The sequence below is a fragment of the Neofelis nebulosa genome, chromosome 3 (assembly GCF_028018385.1).
Source record: "Neofelis nebulosa isolate mNeoNeb1 chromosome 3, mNeoNeb1.pri, whole genome shotgun sequence".
Classification (NCBI taxonomy): Eukaryota; Metazoa; Chordata; class Mammalia; order Carnivora; family Felidae; genus Neofelis; species Neofelis nebulosa.
The window spans coordinates 199,289,408-199,296,986 of NC_080784.1; the positions used below are offsets into that span (position 1 = coordinate 199,289,408).

The window sequence follows — 7,579 nt, forward strand, 5'->3', positions numbered from 1 at the left end:
GTGCAAAGTTCCTTTGAGAAGACAGACGTGGGTCTATTTTAGCTCCTTCCGGAGAGGGAACAGTGGGCCGGGAGAGGCTGCCTGAGGGCACGGCCACCAGAGTGTCACTCTGTGCCATCTAGAGGCGCTGGGCCAGGAGGGGGAGGCCAGGGTGATGGCTGTGCTGAGTCAGCGGCTCCAGGATGGAGAAGGGACATTATTCCCAAGCATTAGGCGAACCCAATACATGTAAACACACGTCCTCACCCTGTAGAGAAGATACTGTTTATAGCTTCCTTACTTGTAACTTCTTGGAGTGGTTTTCATACTGTCTGTTCTTTCCTTCCTTCCCAGTGATCTCTCTCCCTCTCCCTCTTCCTCCTTCCCTCTGTCTGTCCCTCTCCCTGCCTCCTTCTCTCTCTCTCTCTCTCTCTCTGTCCCTCTCCCTGCCTCCTTCCCTCTCTCTCTCTCTCTCTCTCTCTATCGCTGTCCCTCTTCCCCTCTCTCTCTCACCAAAACAATACCATTTTTCCACTGTTCAATCCCTGCAGAGAGCACTGATTTTATTGATCTTTAAAACAATAACAACAGTGAAATTACCCAGAACCATAAGAAGCCGTTAAGAACTGAAATCTTGAAGTGTGGAGGCTCCGTGAAATTATCCTGATTTGATGGATTCCGGACTTGGGCACTGCCTTCCTCCGTCGTGGGAATCAAATGTTATCTTTTTGTTTTGAAAGAAGGGATTATATTGGTGTTTGGTGACGTCTATGGGTTGTTTCCTTTCTGTGAAGACAGAACGTTCATTTTTGCAGTCACAGAGGAAATTAAGGAATGTGTACTCAACGTTGCAGCTCAGGGTATGTATTAATATTCCTAGTTTCTTTTCTGCCCTGACTGCCCAGTGGAGCAGAAAATAAACAAATCTTGTTGGCTGGTATACTGCAAGATGATAATATTGACCAAACAAACAAAATGGAATGACCCGTCCACCTTTCCACATGACCCAGCGAGTTGAGTTGACCCACATGTCTTACTTTTTTTTTTTTTTTTCCAAATCACCCATTTTGGAATTCACCTGGGTTTGACTCTCCTCTCTTACACCTGCTGAATCTATAAACGTAAGCGTGTTGCCTTATACCTCTGAGCCTCACTTTCTGAACATGTAAAATGTAGCTAATCCTAGTACTCCCTAGGGTGCCGGACTGAACAAGACACTACTTGTTATCATACTTTAGTATGATACCTTGTGATACAAGCCTTACGTGGTCCCTTACGAGCCCCCGATACATGTCATTCCTTTTAATTTCTCAGAGCTACTGCTAAGGTTTACCGTATGGGGGGCAGATTTGCAGCTCCTGCGCCACAGCGTGGGTCCCTGACCTCGGACAAGTACAAAGAGCTCATCAAGATCGCGTAAATGGTAGGCATCGGGCATAAAGTGCTGGCTCACAATCAGGGCTAATTTTGCCTCCAGGGGACCTTTGGCAATGTGGGGCGATTGGGGGCAGTCACCACGGGGGAATTACACAATTGGCATCCAGTGGGCAGGAGGTAGGGATGCCGCTGAACATCGTACAATGCACGGAACAGCCCCTACCGGAGAGGGTTCTGTGGACTAAAATGTTAACAGTGCCAAGATTGAGCAACCCTGGGTTAAATCTTTGTATTCTGACACCAAATCAAGAGTTATTTTCAATTCACCTTACGTGTCCCAGAGTACCTCAAAGCACCTTGTAAAACGAAAGCACTATTTTTGTTATTTGAAAGGCAGTGTAATATAATAGAAAACTTTAAGGCTTGACATATCTGGGTCTATTCTCAGCTCTACACCACTTATTAACATTTAATCGGAGTGACCTCAGGCAAAAATTAACTCCTCTGAGCCCTGGTGTCTCTGTTTGTGAAATGTAACAGGATGTTCAAAAATTGGAAATAATATAAGTCCACGGCTGAGAGTGGTACCAGTCCACAGAGGGGGTGCCTTCGTGGCAACCATGACAAAATTATCGTTATCGTTGACCTACCATTTACGGATGAGAGTACAGATACGTGGGATAAGTTTCATTTTTGTCAGCAAATATTTGAGCACCTACTATGTGATAAGCACCAGAAGTGCAAAAATGAACCAAATGGGAAGTTTCCTGCCATGGTGGCATTTACATTACAGATGAGGGGAAATGGAGGGGACGGAAGGATAACGGAAGAAATCTAAGATAATTCTAGATGGTGGTCAGAGAGGTTTTCCGGGAGGAGGAGAGATCAGAAGGGTGAGGAGGCACAAGACTGAAGGGGAAGGAAGGGCACCCTACAGGGCAGGAATAACAAATGCAAATGCATCAGCCAAGTGTCCTTTGGGGTAAGAAAGTAAGGATGTGGGGGCATGAAGGAGCCAGAGGAAGACAGTAGAACGGGGGTCTCTTCACCCTGTAGAGGACCATGGGGAGGAGTGTAAGAGCAATAATGAATTATCGCTTAGCCCCCAGTAATGCCCCCTTGTAGGTTTCTACCTCCAAGAATGAACTGTGAGGTGTATCACCCCAGAATCCTGCCTTGAACAGAAACCATCAACTGACCTGAGTTCTAATGCCAACTCTCTAGTGTGGGGCTGTGTTACAAAGAAACATAATGTTCTGAGTTCCTGTAGGTCTGGTGGAGAGTGAGAGCCAAGAGGGATCTGCTTTCCTTCCATGCGACTGAGGTAAAAAGAAGTCAGGACGCAATACAGCGAAGGTTGAAATGTGCCTGTCCTGACCCCAGCAAAGTTTGGGGAACCGATCACTGGCAGAAGTGGACTGAGAAACTAAGCCAGTGTGGTCCTCGTTTGTCCTCAGTTTGGGGTTTGGCCAGGGCAAAAGCGGGGGCCTGAAACACATCCAGAAAGATTTGGGGGAAGCCGATGGCATGGTTCTCCAGCCACCAGGAGAAACGCTCCACATGGCCACACTCCGCACGGGCAGGGGTGGAGGGAGAAGCCTAGACAGTTGGCCCCAAGGAGCCAGTGACAGTGTCCAGAAGTTCCCCCATTGACATGAGAAAGGGATGGAACATCGCCGAGAGTCCGGATGGTGCCGCAGATGCTGGGGGTCATTCCCTGAGTCTGCAGTGTGAGAGGATGCTTGTCCCGCAGTGGAAAAGCCAGGGTCTGGAACTCCAATCGTGAGGTTCGCATTGCTGACCCCCGGGCAGTCCTCAGATCCATCCAGTGCTTGGATCTATGAGCCCCTCCTCCTGTGCCCTGACACCATCTTGGTGAAAAACAGGGGTCTGGGGACAATGATCGGAAAGACCGTTTCACACTGAAAACACGACACTACGGAAATGTGTTCTTCCAAAAAGATCACTTCAACTATTGGATAGGACTTTGTTTTCCAGATTGGACTAAATTTAGACTCTCCTCCGCGACCCAGTGGACTAGAAAGACTAAATAAGAAATAGAAATAGCAAAGTAATTTTTTTTGCATATTTTAGTGTACTATGAATACGTGTGACCCCACAGCAGATAAAAATAAGTAGTTGAGTTGATATCCAACTAGAAGGTTCCCAAATTTGAGTTGAGCACGAAAGCAAATTGTCTGTTTTTCTAAACAAAAGGAGAAAATCAAGTCAACATCAGATTACAAAAAGAGACTATCCTTTTGCAAGAGGACCACCTTCTCGATGTACCTTGGGGAGGTTTAATCTTGCCCTTTGCGCCCGTCTATTCCTTTTCTTTGTCTTTGAGGCTGATGCCCCTGGTGGTAGGTTTACTTCTGAAGGGGTTTCAGTGTATGTGGAAAATCAAATATATTACTTGCATTTTCTTTAATGTTCAAAGGTAATTACACTTATAAATATATTAAGTGAAATTTCTCTAAACACTTAAACTTACCCAACTAATAGGTCAAAATGTAAACTGTACTAATCCTCTTACACACTTATTTTTTTACTTTTTTATTAAAAAAAATTTTTTTAACATTTATTTCTGAGAGAGAGAGAGAGAGAGAGAGAGAGAGACAGAAAGACAGACAGACAGAGCATGAGCAGGGGAAGGGCCGAGAGAGAGGGAGACAAAGAATCTGAAGCAGGCTCCAGGTTCTGAGCTGTCAGCACAGAGCCCGACGCGGGGCTTGAACCCACGAACCACGAGATCATGACCTGAGCCGAAGTCTGACACAACCGACTGAGCCACCCAGGCGCCCCTGCTCTTACACATTTAAAAGTTAATTACAAACCTTAGTCAAATTCCTGTCTCAATAAAAGTCTAAGCCTAATGTGTCACGCTCCCTTAAGTGCTTCAAATACCATAAAATAGGCATGATATTCACAAAAATTATCACAACCACTGTAAAATGTGTTCATATTTATATTCTTCCTTTGAGGAAATTAGTGATTCTATAGATTTGGCTAATTCCTCCCTTATTTATGTATTTTAATATATATTTAATGCATCTTTCCAAGCTAACAGTCGCCTACCACACAAAAAGATTACACCAGACCTGCTGAGACCGCTGAGTTATCCCTGAATTGATGATTGATCAGGGATACAGTTCAGACTTCCAAAGTGACTCCAACCCAAGCAGCTGTTTCTTTGCCTGGGTTCCTTCCAGAATCGTGATTGACTTCTTGTGTCAATAAGAATGTCTCCAGATGTCTCCTTTCCTCCAATCTGATGTGTCTGTACTCTTCCTCCATTACATCTGACATACGGGATATGTTAGAGGCTGAATTGGATCCTTCTCCAAATTCATAAGTGCAAGTTCTAACCCCCAACTACCTCACCACATAACTGTGTTTGGAGATAGGATCTTTAAAGAGACAATGAAGTTAAAGTGAGGTCATTAAGGTGGACCCTAATCCAAATGACTGGTGTTCTTATAAGAGCAGGAAACTGATCTCGATGGGGCTCAGGGCAGGCTGCCCCAAAATATCTCAGAGTGGCATATTGACTATTTTGAATCAAAGTCACTTCAGAAATAACCAGTGCAAGAAGGACACTATCGCTCTCCACTCTGTCCTCATAAAAGCAAGAAATAAATCTGCCATGTAAAAGGTACCTTCCCTGCACCAGGAGGTAGAGAGACATCCTTATCACTGCAAACAGGGAATTCAGGACCCAGATGCTGTGTAAATAAACTCAGCTTAGTCTCTTCACTAATGAGTACTAATTAGTACCCAAGCCTAAGTGCCTTTGTCTTATCAGTTCTACAAATTTATTGTTTCTTTGCCTAAAAGTTGTAAAAACTGCCTGCTTTGGTCACTTCCTTGAGTCTTCTATTTCTATGACCTCCAGTAAGTATGAATTAAATTTGTTCTTAATCCTGTTAACCTGTCTCATCAATTTAATTATTACACCAGCCAAAAAAAGAACCAAAAAAGGTAAGGGAAGATTTTCCTCTCCCTGTTGGTCTCCGAGGAGTCTTGGTTCTCTTTAGCTCGCGAACTACCTAGGACTGGGGCACCTGGGTGGCTCAGTCGGTTGAGCAATCAACTTCAGCTCAGGTCATGATCTCTTGGTTTAGGAGTTCGGGCCCCGCATCAGGCTCGCTGCTGGCAGCCTATCAGTGCGTAGCCCACTTCAGATCCTCTGTCCCCTTCTCTCTGCCCCTCCACTTCTCGTGCTCTCTCAAAAAGAAATAAACATTTAGGAAAAAAAAAAGAAGAAGACGATGAAGAAGAAGGAGAAGAAGAACTACCTAGGACTGCAGAATGAGATGTAGCTTCTCAGTGTCCTTGCTAGTTCTTTCCACATGAGTTCCCGGGCACAGGAAGCCACCACTGCTGGACCACTCTGGGGACAGAAGGGAAATAAACGATTTCTAGTCTGGGTCGCAAAGTTCGCAATTATACCTCTAATTTAGCTTTAGGATTAATAAGATCATTTATTTCTAGTTCAATATGCCTAACTTAGATTTTAACCCACCACCCCAACTGAAATTGTGTCTCTTTTTATTTTTATTTTCTTGTTATGTTTCAGGGACCACCGTTTGTAATCACTCCATTGACTTTAAAGAATTCAAAGCACCTAGTGAATTTCCTCTATCCATGCTTTCTGAACTGTCAGTAGAGATACAAAGTAATTCAGCCTTTTATACAGATGTTATGAACACCATTGACACAGTATTCTGTATTGGGTCCCATAGAGTGGTATTTCACCCAAGTCTATGGCTTAATTTTCTTTTTTTTTTTTATTAAAAAATGTTTAATGGTTATTCATTTTTGATGGGGGGAGGGGCAAAGAGAGAGGGGGACACAGAGCAGGCTCCAGGCTCTGAGCGGTCAGCACAGAGCCCGACGTGGGGCTCAAACCCACAAGCCATGAGATCATGACCTGAGCCGAAGTCAGATGCTTAACCGACTGAGCCATCCAGGTGCCCCTGGCCTAATTTTCTAAGGATGCAATTTACAGGCTGAATGAACTTTATCCACTCTCTTCCCTCTCTGAACCTCACTTAACTCATCTATAATGTATTTTTTTAATGAGAAAAAAAAAGAAAGAAAGAAAGAAAGAAAGAAAGAAAGAAAGAAAGAAAGAAAAGAGAAGAAAAGGCCAGATATCAAGTTCTGTGATTTGGGCATGAATTAAGTCTGGAATCAAATCTGCTTCATTAACTAAAAGATCCTGACAGAGCAAACGTGGAGCTGCGACACCCCCAGTCCTCTAAAACCAAATACGAATGTCACTCAGCCATTCTTTCCCCATCTGAACCTGAAGATTAAAAGGCTTAAACCGTGTGAAGGCGCTTTATAAACTTAAACCATGTGTAAATTGTCTGCATTTTTATTACGAATTACCAATCATTGAGTTATTTCAGCCATTAAGGTGTTAGGGTGCTCACCTACGTATCAGCAGCAGGGTCCTCACAAAGTCTGCGTATCCTGGATTTCCGATTCAGCGCTCTATCCAACACCAGATTATGCAGCATTTCAAATAGGAAAATGAATTCCATGGATGAACAGCAATCATTCACCCGTGGGCCAGGCTCTCATCTCTCCCTACACACCTGTCAGCAAGAGACCCAACCAGAAAGGCCCCACTCACCTGAGATAAAGGCCAGTCCACTAAGGACTGTGACGGCAGGTCCTCTGCCTTTAAGTCGTGCAGCACAGAGCCGCATTAAGGTTGGAAGGCACGCAGACCTTCCTGGCCTATTTTATTCACGCCAGTTCCCAGGGATGACACTCCAGACTCTGCATCAGAGGCACACCTTTGTTTCCATTCCAGTATCGCCAAAGAAAGAAAGCTCGTGATACGGCGGTTTAATTAGGGCATGCAAATCACTATGCTCCCGTGTCCTCCGGTGCGTTCCAGGTCTTGCCTTGTTTACAAGAGGAAAACACAGCTCGGCAAAGGGGGAGCATGAAAACAAACAAAGCAAGCAGCCTGCATTCCACGGCGGTGTGGTGGAGGGCGGTGAGGGACGAAGGGCCCCCGGCCTTGCTGCGACGGGTGCCCTCACGTGACATCATTCAACCTGTTTGGCTTGTGAGATGTCCCCTCGGCCTGGCTGAAAAGCAAAGAGCATGCACTGTGAACAATGCATGCCTTTAAACCTATTTTTAACGAGCACACGTTAAAGTATACTCTTCCACGTAGAGTTTCATGAGCCCTGACATAGGC

At 44.8% G+C, this 7,579-nt stretch overlaps 1 long non-coding RNA gene across 1 annotated transcript; it reads right to left on the reverse strand.

Moving 5' to 3' along the window:
• Nucleotides 1–528: 528 nt before the first annotated feature.
• LOC131506240 (uncharacterized) lies at nucleotides 529–7,149 on the reverse strand. The gene is made up of 3 exons (XR_009258820.1): nucleotides 6,798–7,149; nucleotides 5,655–5,749; nucleotides 529–765 (listed from the first exon to the last, which is right to left on the reverse strand). It is a non-coding gene; the product is annotated as an uncharacterized LOC131506240 (long non-coding RNA).
• Nucleotides 7,150–7,579: the final 430 nt, after the last annotated feature.